We start from the raw sequence: 13,923 nt of genomic DNA, 5'->3' as shown, positions 1-13,923 counted from the left end.
GTGAAACAGATCTCTGATTGATTATTAAACACTTGGCATTAAATGGCTGAGGGGTATCCTGCTCATTAAATCCACAATTCTTGGCCAAGCTATTTCTGCCTGATTATATTCCTGGGTGCAGGGAGGAGAGCACAGATAATGGGAAGGAAGTGATAGGAAGTTGGCAAAACTCCTGAGGAAATAAAAAAAAAAAATCCAGAAACTTCCATCAGGATCCTTGCCTGAGAAATGGGTGCCATTCTCTTCAAGATTAAGGTATCGGGTGAAACCTAAACCAATCGCCTTCAATATGGAAAGTGGTTACTCAGATTGATTGAGTGGAAGAATTGCGTCCACCGTCTTGTCTTTTATTTGGAAGCAGCACATGGATGGGACAAGGTTTCCCAGTCCCTTCAGGCCAATTCTTTACAGTAGTCATTCTAACAAAGGTTAATATGTTTCTCTTTATTTCCACCGTGAATTGCTAATTATTTCTGGCATCATTTATTCGTGCCTTTTAAAAGATCCTCCACACCAGTGTCTCACACTGTGGTATTTAATATAAATGAAGATTCCTTGGTCTGAACACAGGCTGGGACCCAGAGGGGTGGGTCCTGGACGTATCCCTGTATCTTTACTTCCTAGAGGTATTTTTCTTTCCATTTTTGTGGTTTTTATTTTTTGCCCCCCGTTTTGCTTGGAATAACATCATCTCCTGTCTATCTGGGGATAAAAGATGATTACCTTTTTGTTCAGAATCCACTAAACCAATACAGTTATTCTGTTTGTTGCTAAGCAACCGAGCTGGGTTACCCAGAAGGAGCCGACGCCATTCAGTTACTTCTTTCCTTTTTGATAATTGACCGTGGAGAGAGATGGCCTGGTAGAGAAGCAAGCACGTAATCAAGAGACTTGAGGGATAATTAGAAAAAAAAATTAACTGTCCCAAGAGTTGTCGGAAACTTTTATCTTAGATGATATTGCATGATGCAATAGAATACTAGTTAATACCGAAAGCATCACAGGTGCAACTCCAAAGCACGAGAAAAGAGCCAGACACAAAGGAAAACGTACTACTACGGATTTCACTTTGTTTTGATGAAACTCTAGAGAGAAGATAAATCTAATAATATAAAGCAACAGAAAGTGGTCTCAGAGGCTGATGCCTATGGCTGCAGGTCGGGACAGTCTGAGATAGGGTAAAGGGAGCTTTTGGGGACAATGGAAGCATCCCAGTATCTACAGCTTGGTTGTGTCAGAGGTTTCACAGATGCAAATCAAAATGCCATTTAATGAATGCATTTCATTGTATGCAAATTACACCTCAGTGAAGAAACCAAAGCCATTAGTGTGTATCCTAGTTTATGCAACTTTGACTTAGTTATATTATTTTTATGACTAGGAATTTCTTTTCCTGCTGAGAATCATTTTGTAACAGGGGAAAGAAATTCATGTCACATAAGTAAAATGCAGCTTCATTTTTTAAAAAAGAGTCTTGTTTATTTTTTTAAAAAAATGTTTCCTGGAGAAGTATTATAATTAATATTTCTCACTTGGCTGCTTTTTTCCTGTGATTTTAATTTTCATTAAAATTATACATGCAAATCATATAGAGTATACCCTACTCTGAAGAAACAACTACCATCAACCCTTTTAGCTGGTTTTTTTTTTTTTTTTTGAGTTAGTTTCACATTACCAGTAAAATGCTTTGACCGCTGCTTCCTGATTTTTCAGATTTCAATTCGTTTCCTACTCTGGAAATTTAGTATTTACTTACTATTCTCTTTCTGTCTCTTTTTCTCTTTCAATTTCCATTCCCCATCTTCCCAGTCTAGTTCTACCCTAATTTTGTTTGGATTTGATGTTAATCTAGTTATGACCACATACATACCATTCGATGCTGAGACAAGCAGTCAACTACAATCACCTTTTCTTTTCTGCATGACTTCTGTTTTCCCTGGAGTTGATAACAGCATTTTGTTTCACATTCCTTGCTAGTTTGCCTTCTTAGTTTGCTCCCATTAGGTCTTGCACTGTCCCGTCTCTGTCATCCCGGGATCTCCATCCATCCTCTTGCTGTGGATTCCCTTCACCTCTCACGGGACTGACGAGCCTGGATACAGGGTCACATGCTTCATGTAACTCCTTTTCCAAAAATAATAACAGGTCTGCCAGACTAGAAATGAAGGGACACGAAGACCAATAAAAAACTCACTATCATGAAGTAAGTTATTTGTGGGAGGCTACTGATATTAAAATCATGCCCTGGTTCTGCAATGGAGGACTCAAGGACAGAGATGCTTATAAGTGGATCCTGCCACAGAACAGATCACAGTATGCAGGTTCCATGTTCCATGAAAAGGCAGCTGGATGGTCCCTTAAGTGCTTACCTCTCCCCACATCTCTACACGTTGTTGCTGTTATATAATATACACAGCTGAAGGCAAAAAAATCCTAATGGCTACTTTAGAAGGTGAAATTCTGCAGGCCCAAGTCAGATGGGACCTAAGGTGAACCCAGTGCCTTTGCATGGGAAAACCTCTCCAGTATGAGACACTGTGTTTAGGCTAACACTGCATATAATAATGAATCTCCAAAACAACTAAAGTATCCAACAAGGAGACAATTTTTAAAAAATTCTTTTTTTACTTCAGACACATTTTTGGTTTTTTTTGGGGGGTGGGTACTGGGGATTGAACTCTGGGGCACTTGACCACTGAGCCACATCCCCAGCCCTATTTCGTATTTTATTTAGAGAAAGGGTCTCACTGAGTTGCTTAGCACCTCACTTTTGCTGAGGCTGACTTTGAACTTACGATCCTCCTGCCTTAGCCTCCCAAGCTGCTGGGATTACAGGTGTGCACCACTGAGCCTGGCAGACGCATATTTTTTATAAGCATTACAACAAACCCATGAAGTAAATGTTTGCATCAGCGGTTTACAAAAGAGAGAGAAGTGAGGCTCCAAGGGGTACCATGACTTGCCCAAAGCCATCTGGCAAGTCAAGGGTATAATTCTAAAGCCAGTACTTTTTTCCTGTCTAGTGCCACAAGGGAGGCAGGATTGTGTGTTTTTGTGACTTGCTCTGACTCACCCTCAATGCTTGTGTGCTAATTATTAGTATCCAGGGAAGCAAAGGCCCTGCAGCTTACCAGCCAGGGCTAAGCATTCACATAGGCAAGGGAGCGGATACTTAGAAAACCAAAGAAGAAGGGACCTCTGAGTTTCCAGGGCAGTGAGTGCCAAAGGTGAACAGCGCGAGTCTATTGGCAGGTGGCCACTGGCGCTGCCTGACCAACAGCACAAAGCTCAGAAGTCCGTGGCCTTGACTCTGAACCCCTGCAAAGCACCTTCTAAGTAACATTATTTTGAAACTTGAGAGGGACAGGAAATTTCAGATGACTCATCCCCAAGAGGATTTCCAAGATAAGAAAGACAATATAACAAGAGCTCCAATGTGGGGATTTTTCCATTAAAAAGTACAATATATAGCAATTTGTAGCACTTTTTTAAAAAACAAAAAAACCCAGCTGTTCCTTTGGCTGCTGATGCCATAATCTTGTTTTCTAACCGAGGCTCAGTGGAAGAGATTAATCTTCAAAGGCTTACTTTGAAATCAGTCTACACAGGGACCAAGACTAAAATCAGAGAAAACACAGAAGAGCTGGTAATTAGATGTCACCATTTCTGAAGCAATTAGACTGCAAAGAACTACGCAAACCAAGCGAGCACTGGTTTGAAGAATTCTCACTTTATGAAAGATTAAAGAAACCGAACCCATAAATAATCAGCCAGCCTTTGCAAAACTTATCCATATTATCAGTGATAAGGTGGAAATTAAAATTTCATAGCTTTGGCCCTGGGTTCAGTCCCCAGCACCAAAAAAAGTAAATTAAATCAAATAAAAAAAAATGCACAGTCTTGTTTATCATGAGTCTAAAGATAATTCACACTAAAATGTAAACTATTAAAAATCGTTAATATTCTGCTCTTCTCCTGCATATTTACATTTAAACCAGAAATGAAGATGAGAAAACATAAGGCACTGCTTTTTTTCTTTTCTTTTCTTTTCTTTTCTGCTGTGGCCAAAAGACCAGGCAAGAACAATTTTAAAGGAGGAAAAGTTTATTTGGGGGTCATGGTCTTAGAGGTCTCAGTCCATAGATGGCTAACTTCGTTCCTCTGGGCCCAAGGTGAAGCAGAACATATTGACAGAGGAGCCAACAGAGGAAGGAAGCTCAGGACACAGCAACATGGAAGCAAAGAGAGATCTCTGCTTACCAGGAAAAAATACAAATCCCAAAGGTGAAAGGAAAGTGACCACAACACTCAGAGTGACCAAAAGATCTTTATTGCAGCAGTGCAACAAAGAGAAAAGAAGGAAGGAAAGAGAGAGAGAGAGAGAGAGAGAGAGAGAGAGAGAGAGAGAGAGAGAGAAAGAAGAGATGAACAGGGAGAGAGCAAGAGCAAGAGAGAGACAGAGAGTGCACGCAAGAAAGATAAAGAGCAAGAGAGAGAGAGAGCAAGAGAGAAAGAGCAAGAGAAAGAGAGCAAGAGAGAGGGGAGCCTGGCAGGAGGGAGTTTTTATAGCCCAAATCTAATGGGGCCTCTGGGTCTGCAAGCTGCCTTGTTGGCCCAAGGGGGGTTGAGTGCTCAGCCTTGAGCGGGACTTGACACAAACAGGTGATAAAGGACCAGATAGAGGGGGGTTTGAGTGCATGGGCTATCTTGCAGCCAACATCTGTTCAGCCTGCCCTGCAGACAACACAGTTCAGCCTGCTCTGCACCCAACATTCCTCCCTTTTTGTTTTTCTAAGTGACATGGGGGACGGCGTAAAGTCCTCTGACTTCTTCCTGCTTAATGGTGGACGGCGTTAGACCTAGAAGGGGAAGTGGAGGAATGTTCGGGGGACAGGTCTGAGAACACCAGGGCAGCCAGAAATAACACTCAGTGGCTACAGACAACTACCATGGTAGGGGTAAAGACCATAAAAGTTCCTTGAAACCACAAGTCCTTGATGGCATCAAACCAGTCCTGGATGGAGGAGATTCTTGGTATCAGCCACTGGTCCTGTAGCAGGGACTCTAGGAAGTATTGGAGGTGGCTTGGTTGAATCCAGTAATGTTCAGGGTGACAGCCTGATTGTAGCCAGTGGAAGGGCAATCGCCTTGACCTATAAACTGAGAGTGGGTGGTGTCATCCTGGTGTCAAGTCACATTGATGTAGAAGCAGTATCTGTAGTTTGAGATAAAAACTTGAGAGAGAATAATGATTAGTAAAAGAAGAAGAGGGTTTTAGATGGGCACAGAGTCTCTGGAGCCAGAGGAGTTGGTCTCCATCTTGGGCATCAGGGCTGGTAGTCTTAAAGAAGTATTTGATTGACTGACTTGTGGGTGAATTTGTGTATCTGATCTTGCAGGAACTTCTGTAGGCAATTTAATAGACATGGTCCTATTAGGAGAAACATAGAGAGGACTAACAGGGGTCCTGTGAGGGGGAGGAGCCAAGGCCATACTTGACTGAACATTCCCCATGGAGCCTGTTGGCTAGTTGCTGTCTCCTCTTTTCTAGCTGTTCTTGTCCTTCATTACTCCCAGGAATGACTGTGTTTTTGCTTAACTGGTTTTGGTAGGTGTTTAAGATCAAGTTGGTCAAAATTGACTTTGTTTCTATCTATTGTTAAGAGTCAGCGGAGTCCCCATAGGGGTCACTCGTGGGGGAACTTGAGAGCAGCTTCTCAGTTCTGCTAGTGCTTTTGCGCTAGGATGGGTCCAGGTCTTGCTTGACCATGTGGCTTCCCTTGGAAGCATCAGGGATGTCTCCTGTCTCCAATGACCCTCCTCTTCATAGCAAATGCACTGATTGGCTTTCCATTCTCCAGTGGTCTCATTAATCTCCCTGATCAGGAGGTTATGTGGCCCAGAGTTGCAAAGCTCTTTAGAGAAGTTCCCTGTTCCCTGGATTCAGACTGACTCAGAGGGCCAGAGCCAAATATTGGTTTTCTTGGCCATTTTAATTTAACTTTAAATCTTGATCATAAACATCCAGCAAAGTCAGTTTCACCCTAAATTAAGAGTATTGGGCTTTAGCTGAAGTCTGGCCTACTTTGGAGTCATTCTGACATGTAGTAAGATGGGAGGCATAGCCTTATCTCAGGTAAGCCAGGGCTCTTTAAATCTTAGGTAAAGTGTTCTAGTATTGAAGCTGATCTTTTTTTTAAAATATTATTTTATAAAGTTTACATATATGTTGTTGCTTGATGTCACATGAATACTAGGTAACACAGTATATTACATTTAAATTGTACCCAGTGTATAGAACTTTATATTAATCTTATTGATAACAGGTCCAGTTATAAAACATTAAATGATATAAATAAATCTCCAATAAGTTATTTTTATAAGCCTAAAATAACCATGCAACCTTTTGGAGAACACCAGCTTGATATAGTTTTTAAAGTTTCTATCTTAATGACATATACCTGGAAAATATGAATGCATTTAATATACAAAGAAGAGTAATAGTACCACAATTACTATTGATGTTTTTATATTAATCAAGTCTAGCTTTTAAAGAAATAACATATTACAATATTGCAAAATAACAGTTGTTGTTTAACCATAGTTGTATACACAGACCTTCTTTAGCACTTACTTAAACCTATATAGCCAGCATACACAGACCTGCTTTATCACTTGCTTAAACCCTCTTATTTACTTAATAGACTCTCTTATCCAGAAACACATTTTCCTTGTATTAAATCCATACTTAGAACCTTCTAATTTCTCTTTCCTATCTGTTAACTCTTTTTTATTCACACTTTGAAACAATCCTTGTAAATTTCTGAATTTAGGCAAATTATTCCATTTTAACAAGAGATATTTTGTTATTTGCAACACACAATTAATCACATCTGTTGACCATCTCATGAAAACATGAAAATGTTTAGGTATATAGAATTGTAGGGAGAGACAAGGCAAGGCACCTAAGATAGCACCGAAGATAGGGAAATAGTCCTATTTGGTTGCAACCGGATTCAGAGGACATTGCTTCTGTTGTAATCAATTAATCTCCTGAACCCCAAGTTTAGGTTGTTTCAGAATTTTGTACCCAACATGTAAGGGAAGGGGCTCAGAAGTTCACAGTCTGCAGAAGTTCACAAAAAGCAGGTTTTTTTTTTTTTCTCTGTTCTGGTCAAGTTAACCCTTCAAGGACACTTGGAAGGGGGAGAGCTTTTTCTTCACTTTCTCTCCTCTTCTTTCCACCCTCCCCACCCCTGCCAGCTGTTATCATGGAGCCCAGTTGGTAACCTCCTTATCTTAGACATGTAGCCTTCTCTGTGAAGCACCAGCTCAAAGCCAGAGGCCTTGTTTTACATATTTTGTGAAAAACTAGTACGGGGTGTCTAGCTTTTTGAGTGCTGATTTTTTCAGTGACCAAGTAAAACAGGGCAACATGAAAATAGGAAGTTTATCTACATTAAAATTTTTTGTAGAGATTCTTTTGCTGAAAGTCCTAAAATCAGCCATGGTGAAGATTTCTGGAGAAGATCAGTTAAGCCTTTTCTGTGGGCCTGGGTAGGGAGGGGGAAGATGGGAAGGCGGGGCTGAGAGCAGCTTGGTGGATCTGAGAATGAGGAAGGAATGATGTAAAAGAATAGAATTTTCCCTAGCAAGGAAAACTTGAGCAGTAGAACAGGTAGAGCAGAGGGAAGGATGGGAGTGAATATCCCAAAAAGCCTGTAAGGGACAATTCTTAGTAACCTGTTTTCAGTGATGACAAAGCAACTTTAAAGGCCATTTTTACCAGATCTCTGATGGGGGTCCAAGGGCTCTCTTCAGCTTGTTTGAGCTTTGAGTTAGCTGGTAAGAGGACCTGGTGGGACCTGGTGTGGGTGCTGACAGAAGAAGAGAGGAGTGAGTGGGTGAAGGGATTCCTTCAGTACCTGCTACCTCAGAAAAGAGGCAATGGTTTGAGGAAAGGCGGTTGTTTAGTTTTTGATCTAGTGAGTGGAGAGGAGAAGTCAGGTTGTTCAGGTGGGGGAGACAGTGGAGGGGCTGGGGCAGAAGGTTGAGGGTGAGGACCTATTTGAGCCAGGCGATAGGGTGGAAATTCATCAGTAGGGTCAAAAGTAGTGGATGAGTCTGGAGGAGGAGAAGATTGGGGATCAGTGGTTGTGGGTTTTGGTTTGCAAGCTAGAAAAATTTGCAGAGGTCTGCAAGAGGTGCAGAGAGCACAAGCAAGAAGAAAGCTTTGATATAGCAGCTCTTTACCCATTTTTTCGAATGCTCACAGTAATTGTAGAGATCCCTTAGAATGGAGGGATCCAGGGACCCAAAAGGGAGGCCATCTGCTTTGGTTGTCTAAGGGATAAGTGGGCCAGGCCTGGGTGCTATATTTGATCAATTTGGGGGTTTTGATGTCTGGTGTCAAGGAGAGAGTTTTGAGGTTATCCAAGAGGCATTGTAGGGGAGAGTCGACTGGCAGAGAGGACACATTACCCATGTCGCAAAGTAGTATAAGGAGGAGGAAAGGGGACGCAAACTTGGTATAGAGGAGAAGGAAGGAGACGCAACTGTAGTATAAGAGAGAAGGAGGAAACTGATTTATTGGCAAAAGGGGCGTCCCCGCTAGAGCCAAAAATCAGGAGTGCCTTATTGGCAGGTTCGAGCTGCAGAGATTGGTCGTCACCGAATCCTGACAGTCGAGGCTCTCGTCCTGGACGGAGCCGTAGCAGTGGGAGACCTTGGCCAAGGCTTTTCTTTTCGGAACCCCTCCTGGAGAGGCCTGAGACTCGCAGGGCCGCAGGGCCGGAAAGAGGGGAAAGAAAGAGACAGGGGAAGAGGGAGGAAGGGGAGGGTAAGCATCTCTCTGGCGGCCGAGTCTTGAAGGTGTGAGGACTAGGATTTTAGGAGAGCCACCGAGGCCATGAAGGTCTGGGTGGGGTGTGATGTTCAGTTTTCTGTTTTGTGTCCCCGGAGGTTACACAGTCCTTTGAGGGAGACCTACAAAGCCTATGCTGGTAAACTACCAGCTGGGAGGGGAAGGGAATAATTTTGAACCCAGGAGTCTATTCTGCCCTAGGAAGGAGTCCCTGAGGGCCACCGTGGCCTTGAAGGCTGTGGTGGGGTGTTTTCCTCCCCGCAGGTGGGCAAAGAGGTTTGCCGGACAATCAACGGTCAAATCCTCCTGACACCACCTTTGGGTTTAGGACTCCAGGAAGGGGAAACTCACCAATCGAAGGTCGGTGGTGGATGGAGTTCTGGCAGTCGAGAAAATGGTTTCAGGCCTGGGTTCAGGCCATCCGGTGAGTGGCACTTCCGAAGGAAGAGGGACCCAAAAGTGGGTTTTAACCCTCTCCCGGGTTTCGGCACCAATGAAAGGAAAGTGACCACAACACTAGGAGTGACCAAAAGATCTTTATTGCAGCAGTGCAACAAAGAGAAAAGAAGGAAGGAAAGAGAGAGAGAGAAAGAGAGAGAGAGAGAGAGAGAGAGAGAGAGAGAGAGAGAGAAAGAAGAGAAGAGATGAACAGGGAGAGAGCAAGAGCAAGAGAGAGACAGAGAGTGCACGCAAGAAAGATAAAGAGCAAGAGAGAGAGAGAGCAAGAGAGAAAGAGCAAGAGAAAGAGAGCAAGAGAGAGGGGGGCCTGGCAGGAGGGAGTTTTTATAGCCCAAATCTAATGGGGCCTCTGGGTCTGCAAGCTGCCTTGTTGGCCCAAGGGGGGTTGAGTGCTCAGCCTTGAGCGGGACTTGACACAAACAGGTGATAAAGGACCAGATAGAGGGGGGTTTGAGTGCATGGGCTATCTTGCAGCCAACATCTGTTCAGCCTGCCCTGCAGACAACACAGTTCAGCCTGCTCTGCACCCAACAAAAGGCACATCCCCAGTGACCTGCTTCCTCCAGCCACACCCGACCTGCCTACAGTTAGCACCAGTGAATCCATTCAAGCCGGTGATGTTCTGGTTAGGTTAAGGCTCTCGTTACCCAATCATTTTACCTCAATAATTTACTTTATTGCACTGTCTCACACGTGAGCTTTTGGGGGACTCCTCATGTCTGAACCATAGCAGAATTTCTGATAGGAGAAAAAAGCAGCCATTGCCGAAGAGACCTGAGAGATGGCTCTGCTCCAGGTTCCTCACAGGACAGCCACCTTGCACGTGAACTTGCTAGTGATAGAATACAGATTACCCGACGTCCTGGGTCTGGGCTGTTTGCCCTTGGCCAGCTCATGTCTTTCTATGGCAGAGGGACCTATGGCATCACTGAACCACAGGTGCCTGGGGGTAAGTTCAAAAGTCATGTAGGGTTTGAGGGTGGTAAGAGGATTTGATAAACCTCAGAGAGAAATGTTAACACATTGTTCTGAGGACTCTGGTCTTCCACCCAATCTCCCACAAGAAAAGGCCAGGGTGAAGTCAAATCTTAGTTTTGACCTATGGGCACAAGAAAATCCTCCTCTGTGCCCTAGTGCTCTTGTTATTTTTTTTTTCTAATAATGATACAAAATAATCTGAAAATTATTAGTATGTAGGTTGTGTAAAGCACGATTAATTTCTGCCATGAGTGCTCTCTACGAGTTTAAAAACATCATATGTTCTTTTGGGGACAGGCATGATTCAGTGGACAGACTTCTTAATAAAACCCATGGTTGCCTGTTCTCTTTCCTCTTAGGCTCTTTCTTTTTTTTTTTGTTTTATTTTCTATTCTTTTTTAACTCATAAGTGTGGACTGTTATTGCTTGCAATGACAAGGACCTACCAATTAATCATTCCTACTTATTCCTGAGGAGGATTCAAATTTTTATCAAAGTCCAAAATAATTCATTCAATTGCAGAAGAATGTAATTGGAGGGAAGTTGTTGGGGAGGGGAAAGGTCAGCAACCCTGTTTTGCCTGAAGCATGAATATTTAAAGAAGGGAGGGGCTAGGGGTGTGGCTCAATGGCAGAGATCTTGCTTAGCAAGTGCAAATGTGAAGTCCTGGGTTTCACCCCTAGCACCACAAAGGAAAGGTAATGAAAGAAAGGAACGTTGTCTAGATAGTCATCCAAGTAGAATGAGTTCTCTCTGTTGAACAACCCGTTCTCAGTGGCACTTGTGGAAAGGCTTGGAGCATCATAGGTGGATTTTATGTGCATCTTTGTTCTGTGCCAAGGTGGTGGTCCCCCACTTTCACCCAGGTATCTCAGCATAAAGAGAAAAGCATAAAGACAGGCACCCATGTCTCCCCTATGCATCCCACCAGTAAGCCAGTGAATATGCAACCCCACCAGGAAAGGAGAGGCAGCGGAAGCAAACTCCAGGGGAAACTGGAGATTAACTTCATCTATTTGTAATTTTGGGGGATGCTGCCAAGTATCAATGCTTCCATTAACATTAAGACCAGTTGGGTGTGGTGGCACATGCCTGTAATCCCAGCAACACTCTGGAGGCTGAGGCAGGAGGATCCAGAGTTCAAAGCCAGCCTCAGCAGATTAGTGAGACACTTTGCCACTCAGCGAGACCACTTTGTCTTTAAATAAAATATAAAAAAGGACTGTGGATGTTACTCAGTGGTTAGGCACCCCTGAGTTCAATTCCTGGTTCAAAAAAAAAACACGTTAGGACCAGATTGGACAGTTGAAATATTTAAACAAATCCAGTTCAGTTCTGTACTCCTCTGCTTCTCAGGTGGAGAAAGTAAGGAGAGAGGAGGAAAGGGACACAGGGGACAAATGGGCAATGCTACGCTTCCTCCTTGTTATCAGGCCACTGTGTCAAGAAAAATGGTGAATGTTACAGAGGCTTTCCAGATAATCTCATGTTGGTGGGTCGGGTTCTCTCACAGGGATTGACCATGTCCCTGAGAAAAAGGGACATAAAGTGGCGCTCCCGCCCAATGTTGGTGGGCTCCATCCCGTCCACTGAGGGCCTAAGTAGAATAAAAGCTGAAGGAGGAAGGAAATGGCCCCTTTTCCTTTCTGATTCACGGCAGGAGCTGGGACCTCTCATCTCATCTTTGCCTGCCCTCAGTGAGTGATTGACACCGTTGTTCCGGGTTCTGAGGACCACACACCACCAGCACTCCTGGGCCTCCAGATTTTGCATGTGGGACTTCTCGGCTTCCATATGGAAGAATAAGAGAAAAGAAAAGGAAGACTTTGTCGTAGAGACTGCTAGTCATTACCCCCAATCCATTTGCCCTTAAAGACTAAACTTCTGTTTTCACCTGGGCACTAAACACTACATTTCCTGGCTTCTTGGTTTGACATGACCCTGTGAATAAGTTGTGGTCAACAAGATACAAATGAGTATGTCGACTGGGACTTGCAGGAAGTTTTCTTGAAAAGCAGGAAGAGTCCTTCTTGCACTAATGGACTACCTCTTTCTCTTTCTTTTCTTAAAGATGTGATGGCTGGAGCCCCAGAAGCTATTTTGGACTATAAAGTGGCTTTGGAAATGAAAGCCATAGGTGGACTGACTATGTTGGAGTGGAAAGATCAGAGCATGGGTTTGTAAGAATGTTACCAGCCCGTCCTGCCCATCTGCAGAGGTACAGATGGTATAGACCCCAGAGAAGTGAACTACCTTGCTTAAGCAACTACTATTTTATAATATTTTGTTCTATGTGTGACCAAATCTAATTCTAACTAACCAAGAAATCCTCCCTCTTTTGCCCTCCAAATGACCCCAAGTGAATGTCAACTGCTTTAACATTTACAGTTACTCATGAAGTGCGGTACCTGTTTGTGTATCACAAAGTAGACAAAGTCACTTCATTTTAAGGTTTACTCAGTTAAAATGCTCATTTCTTTTCCTTCATGCTCTTTGTAGTTTGCCATTCCAACTTCCAAGCCAAGGAAACGACTCCCAGGAGGAGTGTCACATGTGTGGCCTGACCCTGTACTCCTCCTCCTAATGTCACTTTCCCTTCTGCCCTCTGGCTCCTGGAGCTATGGCCGAGTGACTTCTGCTCCTGGTGCTGGTGAGGCAGGCAGCTTCCCTGGCCTGTGGTTCCCCATGCCGCAGTTGGCTCCAAATATGTCCTTTCCATCTATCTACACCAACACCCTGCCATATATTTCTCCCAACAAGGAGGTTTTGTGCTTTTAATATATTAAATAGCTTTATAGCAATTTTACTGAAAGAACTCTTCAAACATTTATTGGTTTTTTTCCATCATGGATGCCTTTCCTCGGAACCAAGGCTGAATTTCAAGCCCTCAGTAGGGAGGTTATGTCTTATTAATCTTGGCATTCATGGCACCTGGTGTAGTACTTGACACCTGGAAGGTATTTATTAAATCTTTTGCATGAACGGTGACTCCATGGATACTTACATTTATTCTCCCCTCAAACCCTAAACCATCATCCTGGCACCAAACCAGTGTGCTCCCATTCTCATCCTTACAGAGAAGCTCTTCCTGGTCACTCTTATTTACCTTTCAATACCAACAGGATTTCTCTCTGGACTCATCACATTGCATAGCATCTTAGAGGAAGGGGTTGCAGGGGTGGGGAAGGAGACAGCCTTTGTCTCTGTGACCTTCGTATGCCCTGTCATCCAATTTTCCCATTTGCCACAGTCTGGCTTGGCACAAAATAACCGAGCCACCACAAAGCCTTGTGGATTCAAACAGCAACTCTTTATTCCCGAACTCTCACCAACACTCTACCCACACTTCCCGTGAACACACTGCCTCTACCGGCTCCGTGCACCAGTTCTCTCAGAACCCCCGTGAGAACTCAGAGCGGATGCCTGAGGCAGCAGGATACGCCCTAATCCTGGAGCCGCCCTATTCCCAGCAGGATCCACCCTAAACCCGGAGCCACCCTAATCCCTGAGCAGGGTCACCTTTCAACCCCAAAATGCCATGTGTCATTCCTACTTGGCTATGGTTCTCAGCACCCACTTCTTCAGGTCCCACTAAAGGGCTCTACCTAGCAAATGGCCAGGTC

This window comes from Urocitellus parryii, chromosome 9 (genome assembly GCF_045843805.1).
Source record: "Urocitellus parryii isolate mUroPar1 chromosome 9, mUroPar1.hap1, whole genome shotgun sequence".
In the NCBI taxonomy this organism is placed as follows: Eukaryota; Metazoa; Chordata; class Mammalia; order Rodentia; family Sciuridae; genus Urocitellus; species Urocitellus parryii.
The sequence above is the reverse complement of the archived record's forward strand: the minus strand, read 5'-3'. Positions refer to the sequence as shown.